Genomic DNA, 9,548 nt, shown 5'->3' on the forward strand with positions numbered 1-9,548 from the left:
TGATAATTAAGATTTCCATCAGATATCTTGGGGTATTGAGGTGCAGAACCTTGATGGGGAAAACAGCAGCCTTTTAGATTTTATACTTTTGCATAAACAGACGGCAAACCGGCCCACTGAGCAACAGTCCACTGATAAGCCAAAGAGTTGAAAGTTTTCATTTCTAAAGAAGAGGCGGGCAGGTTGGGGATTTAGCTCACTGGTAGAGCGCTTGCCTAGCAAATGCAAGGCCCTTGGTTCCATCCCCAGCCCTGGAAAAAAAAAAAAAAAAGAAGAAGAAGAGGAAGTCAGCACCATGATAAGCCATGTGATATCTCAATATTAGGAATTTAAACAAAGAAACAGAGAAGCACCCTGGGCTGGCACATTGTAGATTCCCTGCTGTGTGACAAGTAATGGCAAGTCATAGAGTTAGAGATTTAAAGCTGCTCTTTAAAGTGCGTTGTTTCTAAAATCTTTCATGATACTCATATTTCTTTTAACGTGGGCTCCACAGGAATTCTGGGTGGAAATCCTAGTTAGACAAGCTGCTTAGTAAGGACCATTTTATTAACAGGTGAATAAGTTCAATTTTACAAAGAAGAGAGCAAAGACATTGCTTGCAACACGTGGGGATTTTCACCATAGTTTGGTACTTGGAGTTAGTGAACAATTTTTCCCTATCTAAGTAGAGAGTTGTGATAAATACCTTTAACTCTGGTCAGAGTGGATACAGACATATATTGTGGAAGATATGAAGGTTAATTAAACACCTGTGGCTCTGGGTAGAGAGCTGAACAGATGGATGCATTTTGGCTAATGTCCTGAATTTTAAATTGGTTTTTGGTATTAGACTTGATAGAAGATGTTTAAGTTTGTCTAAAGGAGAGTACAGAGGGTGGAGCCAGAAGCAGCCGCAGGCATGGATGTGTTTCTCATGATCCGGCGCCACAAGACCACCACCATCTTTACGGACGCCAAGGAGTCGAGCACGGTGTTCGAACTGAAGTGCATCGTCGAGGGCATCATCAAGCGGCCGCCAGAGGAGCAGCGGCTGTACAAGGACGACCAGCTCCTCAATGATGGAAAAACTCTGGGCGAATGTGGCTTCACCAGTCAGACAGCAAGGCCACAGCCCCCAGCCACAGTGGGCCTGGCTTTTCGGGCAGATGACACAGTTGAAGCGCTGCTTATTGAACCCTTCTCCAGCCCTCGGAGCTTCCAGATGTGATGAAGCCACAGGATTCTGGAGGCAGTGCCAATGAACAAGCTGTGCAGTGAGGGCCCCAGGCCTACCCCCTAGAAACCCACTCCCCAATAAAAAAAGATTTGGCTGTCTAAAAACAAAAAAAAGGAGAGTACAGAGATTATGAGAATCACATGGGGATTTTCATGCATGGATTGAAACTTAGGTCGGGAAAAATTAGTCCCTGGATCCACTTAGAGTATCCAATGTTACTTAGCAGTAATTAAGGTTCAATAAAATCTGTGACTCCGGGTAAAGAGCTAAACAGATGCAGATAGATAGATAGATAGATAGATAGATAGATAGATAGATAGATAGATAGATAGATATTTGTCTTAAGGTTAAACAAAAATCTGTAGCCTAACATATGTCCATCTCTAAAGCTCTCTACCCTGAGTCAAAGTCCTGGTTTGATACATGGCGTATTGGTATTAGAATTGATAGAAGTTTTTATATGTGTTTTATGTGTTAGCCGCTAAAAGCCATAGCTCTGGTTGATGACGGCCAGCGAGGGTGTGTTGTTACTTTTGATATATTCCAGAACAGGAAGCTCAGATTCTCTTAACGTGGGCTCCACCGGATTATTCAGTTCATTTCCTGATATCATAGAGTACAAAAGTGTATCAGGCTCAATGTTTAGCTTACTTCGTGTGTTAAAAGTCATTTAATCGTCATAATGGGTGTTCCTTTGAGTTTTATGGTTATATTATTAGTCCAGGAAAGAGTACAAGATACAAGCTATTTGGATACAGACTGAGTAACAGTATTTTGGGACAAATGTTTTGTCTTTGTGCTTTTACAAAGTGTGGTTAGGCTCTGGAAACCTCACAGAGTCCTACTGATCTGATTTGATAGAGGTACACCTTCTGAAAAAATGATTCAGGAGAATCAAACAGAAAAAGTTATCTGAATCCTAAACGTTTGTCTTGAGAGTTGTATGATGAGAAGTGTGCCTACTTGGACTCCTGGTCTCAAAGACTTTCAGGCGGGTCCAATCAGGACACACATGCTACAGCATGTGCTTCATTATTCCTACCCCCTACCCACAAGGATATCTCAACGCCCATGTACAGCTTGAAGAAGCTACAGAAGAGTCTTCGTCCCAGTTCCCTAGACTTTTGGGGGGCTGAAAGGGATTATTCTGAAGCGGTTTTTATGAGGAATTTAGAAATGGTTGTTATTTAACTGGGAGGAAGTAGATAGGGTTATACAGTCATAATCTCATGTGGTAACTAAGCTAGCATCGTATCTGTGCTTTGGTATACAATTTATTTCACGAAAAATTGTAAAAGTACAAGTTTTACAGTCAGTCCTTCTAGTGATGTCATTACAAAGATCTGAGATGATTACACCTCTGATTTAAGAGACAAATAACAAATTCATGACTCTGAGTTTGACACTTGAAACTTTCAAGATAATATTTAGGATTTGGAGACAACAGTCCAGATTACTTTATATAGATCGATGTTCTTCAAAAACGTCAGAAATCCACAAAATTTGAGATTTAAAATTATTTATCCTTTGTTGAGACATATCTGCTCCTAACCGTTCCCTTTCCCTGATTTAATGAAGAATTTGAACATCTCGACCTCCAGGTGATGCCATACTTTGTGGCAAGGCAGCCACTGCACAAAGCTGCCTGTTTCATCTGCACACTAATACTGTCCAGAAAAGGACAAGTCATGCAGAATAGTTGACTGATAAGCCCAACCAAGACAGGGTGAACAGCCCTTCCTCATCTGCATTTCCACAGTCTGTCAGTTGATTTGGGGCCAGAAGGCTGAAGTCTTCCCTCACGTGTTGCTAACAGGGTACTGTGCTGGTGGAGAGTGCTCTCTACAACCTCTCAGTTCTAGAAGGTGTTTTAGGCTTCCTATGTGTGTAGATACTTGGCCATTCTCAGATTTCTGAGGGGGTTGAAGACTGATTATAGGCTCATAGCTTATGAGGCTGTTTAACTCTGAACATATATATATACATATACATGAATATATATATATATATATTATATATCATTGGAGATTTATGAGATAGTATAAAGGTAGCCAAAATACAATATGGATGTTAAGACTTTCTAAACATGGAATGGATAACTGAATGTTCTGCTCATCTGACAGTGTTGGACTGGATGTTAGATTTACTTTATGCTTTTAATTACAAAACTTTAATAGTTGTGTTCAGGTTGTATTTGAGAGAAAAGTTTTGTAATTAGATCAAAATGGTGAAATGTGGGATGTTGTCACAGGTGAGACATTTACAAGGCAAAAGGAGGCTTGTCATTGAATGAGAAGGAAGGATGGGCAGGGAAAAATGTTGAAGGGAGAGGAGGAGACCAGATGGGAAAGGGGGAAGAGATGGGGGTGAGAGGGAGAGAAGCCGGTGCAGGACTATATGGTGGGTGAAGTTAAGATTCCCTGCTGCACCTTTACAGGTTGTTACAAATAATTTTAAGGGATGGATGTAAATTGGGCTTTATAGGTTTAGAGGGTCAATTATATCTTATAAATTGGGACAAAGGTTGTTGTGCAGTGTGTCCTTTCATGTAGCGATGTAAGTGTAAGAAAATGTGGGACAGATGGTCTCTGTGGCCACAGAGTTGGGATGTGTGCGTCTGGCAGGGAAACCGACTTGGGAAACTGATAGGTAGAGAGATTGCTGCCAGGCTCAGAGAGAAGCCTTTGGCTGTGTTGTATGGGATGGCGCAGAGCAGGTATGATGTTTTCCTGGCTGATAATTAAGATTTCCATCAGATATCTTGGGGTATTGAGGTGCAGAACCTTGATGGGGAAAACAGCAGCCTTTTAGATTTTATACTTTTGCATAAACAGACGGCAAACCGGCCCACTGAGCAACAGTCCACTGATAAGCCAAAGAGTTGAAAGTTTTCATTTCTAAAGAAGAGGCGGGCAGGTTGGGGATTTAGCTCACTGGTAGAGCGCTTGCCTAGCAAATGCAAGGCCCTTGGTTCCATCCCCAGCCCTGGAAAAAAAAAAAAGAAGAAGAAGAAAAGGAAGTCAGCAACATGATAAGCCATGTGATATCTCAATATTAGGAATTTAAACAAAGAAACAGAGAAGCACCCTGGGCTGGCACATTGTAGATTCCCTGCTGTGTGACAAGTAATGGCAAGTCATAGAGTTAGAGATTTAAAGCTGCTCTTTAAAGTGCGTTGTTTCTAAAATCTTTCATGATACTCATATTTCTTTTAACGTGGGCTCCACAGGAATTCTGGGTGGAAATCCTAGTTAGACAAGCTGCTTAGTAAGGACCATTTTATTAACAGGTGAATAAGTTCAATTTTACAAAGAAGAGAGCAAAGACATTGCTTGCAACACGTGGGGATTTTCACCATAGTTTGGTACTTGGAGTTTGTGAACAATTTTTCCCTATCTAAGTAGAGAGTTGTGATAAATACCTTTAACTCTGGTCAGAGTGGATACAGACATATATTGTGGAAGATATGAAGGTTAATTAAACACCTGTGGCTCTGGGTAGAGAGCTGAACAGATGGATGCATTTTGGCTAATGTCCTGAATTTTAAATTGGTTTTTGGTATTAGACTTGATAGAAGATGTTTAAGTTTGTCTAAAGGAGAGTACAGAGGGTGGAGCCAGAAGCAGCCGCAGGCATGGATGTGTTTCTCATGATCCGGCGCCACAAGACCACCACCATCTTTACGGACGCCAAGGAGTCGAGCACGGTGTTCGAACTGAAGTGCATCGTCGAGGGCATCATCAAGCGGCCGCCAGAGGAGCAGCGGCTGTACAAGGACGACCAGCTCCTCAATGATGGAAAAACTCTGGGCGAATGTGGCTTCACCAGTCAGACAGCAAGGCCACAGCCCCCAGCCACAGTGGGCCTGGCTTTTCGGGCAGATGACACAGTTGAAGCGCTGCTTATTGAACCCTTCTCCAGCCCTCGGAGCTTCCAGATGTGATGAAGCCACAGGATTCTGGAGGCAGTGCCAATGAACAAGCTGTGCAGTGAGGGCCCCAGGCCTACCCCCTAGAAACCCACTCCCCAATAAAAAAAGATTTGGCTGTCTAAAAACAAAAAAAAGGAGAGTACAGAGATTATGAGAATCACATGGGGATTTTCATGCATGGATTGAAACTTAGGTCGGGAAAAATTAGTCCCTGGATCCACTTAGAGTATCCAATGTTACTTAGCAGTAATTAAGGTTCAATAAAATCTGTGACTCCGGGTAAAGAGCTAAACAGATGCAGATAGATAGATAGATAGATAGATAGATAGATAGATAGATAGATAGATAGATAGATATTTGTCTTAAGGTTAAACAAAAATCTGTAGCCTAACATATGTCCATCTCTAAAGCTCTCTACCCTGAGTCAAAGTCCTGGTTTGATACATGGCGTATTGGTATTAGAATTGATAGAAGTTTTTAAATGTGTTTTATGTGTTAGCCGCTAAAAGCCATAGCTCTGGTTGATGACGGCCAGCGAGGGTGTGTTGTTACTTTTGATATATTCCAGAACAGGAAGCTCAGATTCTCTTAACGTGGGCTCCACCGGATTATTCGGTTCATTTCCTGATATCATAGAGTACAAAAGTGTATCAGGCTCAATGTTTAGCTTACTTCGTATGTTAAAAGTCATTTAATCGTCATAATGGGTGTTCCTTTGAGTTTTATGGTTATATTATTAGTCCGGGAAAGAGTACAAGATACAAGCTATTTGGATACAGACTGAGTAACACAGTATTTTGGGACAAATGTTTTGTCTTTGTGCTTTTACAAAGTGTGGTTAGGCTCTGGAAACCTCACAGAGTCCTACTGATCTGATTTGATAGAGGTACACCTTCTGAAAAAATGATTCAGGAGAATCAAACAGAAAAAGTTATCTGAATCCTAAACGTTTGTCTTGAGAGTTGTATGATGAGAAGTGTGCCTACTTGGACTCCTGGTCTCAAAGACTTTCAGGCGGGTCCAATCAGGACACACATGCTACAGCATGTGCTTCATTATTCCTACCCCCTACCCACAAGGATATCTCAACGCCCATGTACAGCTTGAAGAAGCTACAGAAGAGTCTTCGTCCCAGTTCCCTAGACTTTTGGGGGGCTGAAAGGGATTATTCTGAAGCGGTTTTTATGAGGAATTTAGAAATGGTTGTTATTTAACTGGGAGGAAGTAGATAGGGTTATACAGTCATAATCTCATGTGGTAACTAAGCTAGCATCGTATCTGTGCTTTGGTATACAATTTATTTCACGAAAAATTGTAAAAGTACAAGTTTTACAGTCAGTCCTTCTAGTGATGTCATTACAAAGATCTGAGATGATTACACCTCTGATTTAAGAGACAAATAACAAATTCATGACTCTGAGTTTGACACTTGAAACTTTCAAGATAATATTTAGGATTTGGAGACAACAGTCCAGATTACTTTATATAGATCGATGTTCTTCAAAAACGTCAGAAATCCACAAAATTTGAGATTTAAAATTATTTATCCTTTGTTGAGACATATCTGCTCCTAACCGTTCCCTTTCCCTGATTTAATGAAGAATTTGAACATCTCGACCTCCAGGTGATGCCATACTTTGTGGCAAGGCAGCCACTGCACAAAGCTGCCTGTTTCATCTGCACACTAATACTGTCCAGAAAAGGACAAGTCATGCAGAATAGTTGACTGATAAGCCCAACCAAGACAGGGTGAACAGCCCTTCCTCATCTGCATTTCCACAGTCTGTCAGTTGATTTGGGGCCAGAAGGCTGAAGTCTTCCCTCACGTGTTGCTAACAGGGTACTGTGCTGGTGGAGAGTGCTCTCTACAACCTCTCAGTTCTAGAAGGTGTTTTAGGCTTCCTATGTGTGTAGATACTTGGCCATTCTCAGATTTCTGAGGGGGTTGAAGACTGATTATAGGCTCATAGCTTATGAGGCTGTTTAACTCTGAACATATATATATACATATACATGAATATATATATATATATTATATATCATTGGAGATTTATGAGATAGTATAAAGGTAGCCAAAATACAATATGGATGTTAAGACTTTCTAAACATGGAATGGATAACTGAATGTTCTGCTCATCTGACAGTGTTGGACTGATGTTAGATTTACTTTATGCTTTTAATTACAAAACTTTAATAGTTGTGTTCAGGTTGTATTTGAGAGAAAAGTTTTGTAATTAGATCAAAATGGTGAAATGTGGGATGTTGTCACAGGTGAGACATTTACAAGGCAAAAGGAGGCTTGTCATTGAATGAGAAGGAAGGATGGGCAGGGAAAAATGTTGAAGGGAGAGGAGGAGACCAGATGGGAAAGGGGGAAGAGATGGGGGTGAGAGGGAGAGAAGCCGGTGCAGGACTATATGGTGGGTGAAGTTAAGATTCCCTGCTGCACCTTTACAGGTTGTTACAAATAATTTTAAGGGATGGATGTAAATTGGGCTTTATAGGTTTAGAGGGTCAATTATATCTTATAAATTGGGACAAAGGTTGTTGTGCAGTGTGTCCTTTCATGTAGCGATGTAAGTGTAAGAAAATGTGGGACAGATGGTCTCTGTGGCCACAGAGTTGGGATGTGTGGGTCTGGCAGGGAAACCGACTTGGGAAACTGATAGGTAGAGAGATTGCTGCCAGGCTCAGAGAGAAGCCTTTGGCTGTGTTGTATGGGATGGCGCAGAGCAGGTATGATGTTTTCCTGGCTGATAATTAAGATTTCCATCAGATATCTTGGGGTATTGAGGTGCAGAACCTTGATGGGGAAAACAGCAGCCTTTTAGATTTTATACTTTTGCATAAACAGACGGCAAACCGGCCCACTGAGCAACAGTCCACTGATAAGCCAAAGAGTTGAAAGTTTTCATTTCTAAAGAAGAGGCGGGCAGGTTGGGGATTTAGCTCACTGGTAGAGCGCTTGCCTAGCAAATGCAAGGCCCTTGGTTCCATCCCCAGCCCTGGAAAAAAAAAAAAAAAGAAGAAGAAGAGGAAGTCAGCACCATGATAAGCCATGTGATATCTCAATATTAGGAATTTAAACAAAGAAACAGAGAAGCACCCTGGGCTGGCACATTGTAGATTCCCTGCTGTGTGACAAGTAATGGCAAGTCATAGAGTTAGAGATTTAAAGCTGCTCTTTAAAGTGCGTTGTTTCTAAAATCTTTCATGATACTCATATTTCTTTTAACGTGGGCTCCACAGGAATTCTGGGTGGAAATCCTAGTTAGACAAGCTGCTTAGTAAGGACCATTTTATTAACAGGTGAATAAGTTCAATTTTACAAAGAAGAGAGCAAAGACATTGCTTGAAACACGTGGGGATTTTCACCATAGTTTGGTACTTGGAGTTAGTGAACAATTTTTCCCTATCTAAGTAGAGAGTTGTGATAAATACCTTTAACTCTGGTCAGAGTGGATACAGACATATATTGTGGAAGATATGAAGGTTAATTAAACACCTGTGGCTCTGGGTAGAGAGCTGAACAGATGGATGCATTTTGGCTAATGTCCTGAATTTTAAATTGGTTTTTGGTATTAGACTTGATAGAAGATGTTTAAGTTTGTCTAAAGGAGAGTACAGAGGGTGGAGCCAGAAGCAGCCGCAGGCATGGATGTGTTTCTCATGATCCGGCGCCACAAGACCACCACCATCTTTACGGACGCCAAGGAGTCGAGCACGGTGTTCGAACTGAAGTGCATCGTCGAGGGCATCATCAAGCGGCCGCCAGAGGAGCAGCGGCTGTACAAGGACGACCAGCTCCTCAATGATGGAAAAACTCTGGGCGAATGTGGCTTCACCAGTCAGACAGCAAGGCCACAGCCCCCAGCCACAGTGGGCCTGGCTTTTCGGGCAGATGACACAGTTGAAGCGCTGCTTATTGAACCCTTCTCCAGCCCTCGGAGCTTCCAGATGTGATGAAGCCACAGGATTCTGGAGGCAGTGCCAATGAACAAGCTGTGCAGTGAGGGCCCCAGGCCTACCCCCTAGAAACCCACTCCCCAATAAAAAAAGATTTGGCTGTCTAAAAACAAAAAAAAGGAGAGTACAGAGATTATGAGAATCACATGGGGATTTTCATGCATGGATTGAAACTTAGGTCGGGAAAAATTAGTCCCTGGATCCACTTAGAGTATCCAATGTTACTTAGCAGTAATTAAGGTTCAATAAAATCTGTGACTCCGGGTAAAGAGCTAAACAGATGCAGATAGATAGATAGATAGATAGATAGATAGATAGATAGATAGATAGATAGATAGATATTTGTCTTAAGGTTAAACAAAAATCTGTAGCCTAACATATGTCCATCTCTAAAGCTCTCTACCCTGAGTCAAAGTCCTGGTTTGATACATG

At 41.6% G+C, this 9,548-nt stretch overlaps 3 pseudogenes; all 3 read left to right on the forward strand.

Moving 5' to 3' along the window:
- The first annotated feature begins 901 nt into the window (after window positions 1–901).
- Window positions 902–1,260, forward strand: LOC148006435 (elongin-B pseudogene; annotated as a pseudogene).
- Window positions 1,261–4,853: 3,593 nt separating this feature from the next.
- LOC148006436 (elongin-B pseudogene) lies at window positions 4,854–5,212 on the forward strand (annotated as a pseudogene).
- A 3,592-nt stretch (window positions 5,213–8,804) lies between these two features.
- On the forward strand, window positions 8,805–9,163 carry LOC148006437 (elongin-B pseudogene; annotated as a pseudogene).
- Window positions 9,164–9,548: the final 385 nt, after the last annotated feature.

Source organism: Rattus norvegicus, chromosome 3 (assembly GCF_021556685.1).
Source record: "Rattus norvegicus strain SHRSP/BbbUtx chromosome 3, alternate assembly SHRSP_T2T, whole genome shotgun sequence".
Taxonomy (NCBI): domain Eukaryota; kingdom Metazoa; phylum Chordata; class Mammalia; order Rodentia; family Muridae; genus Rattus; species Rattus norvegicus.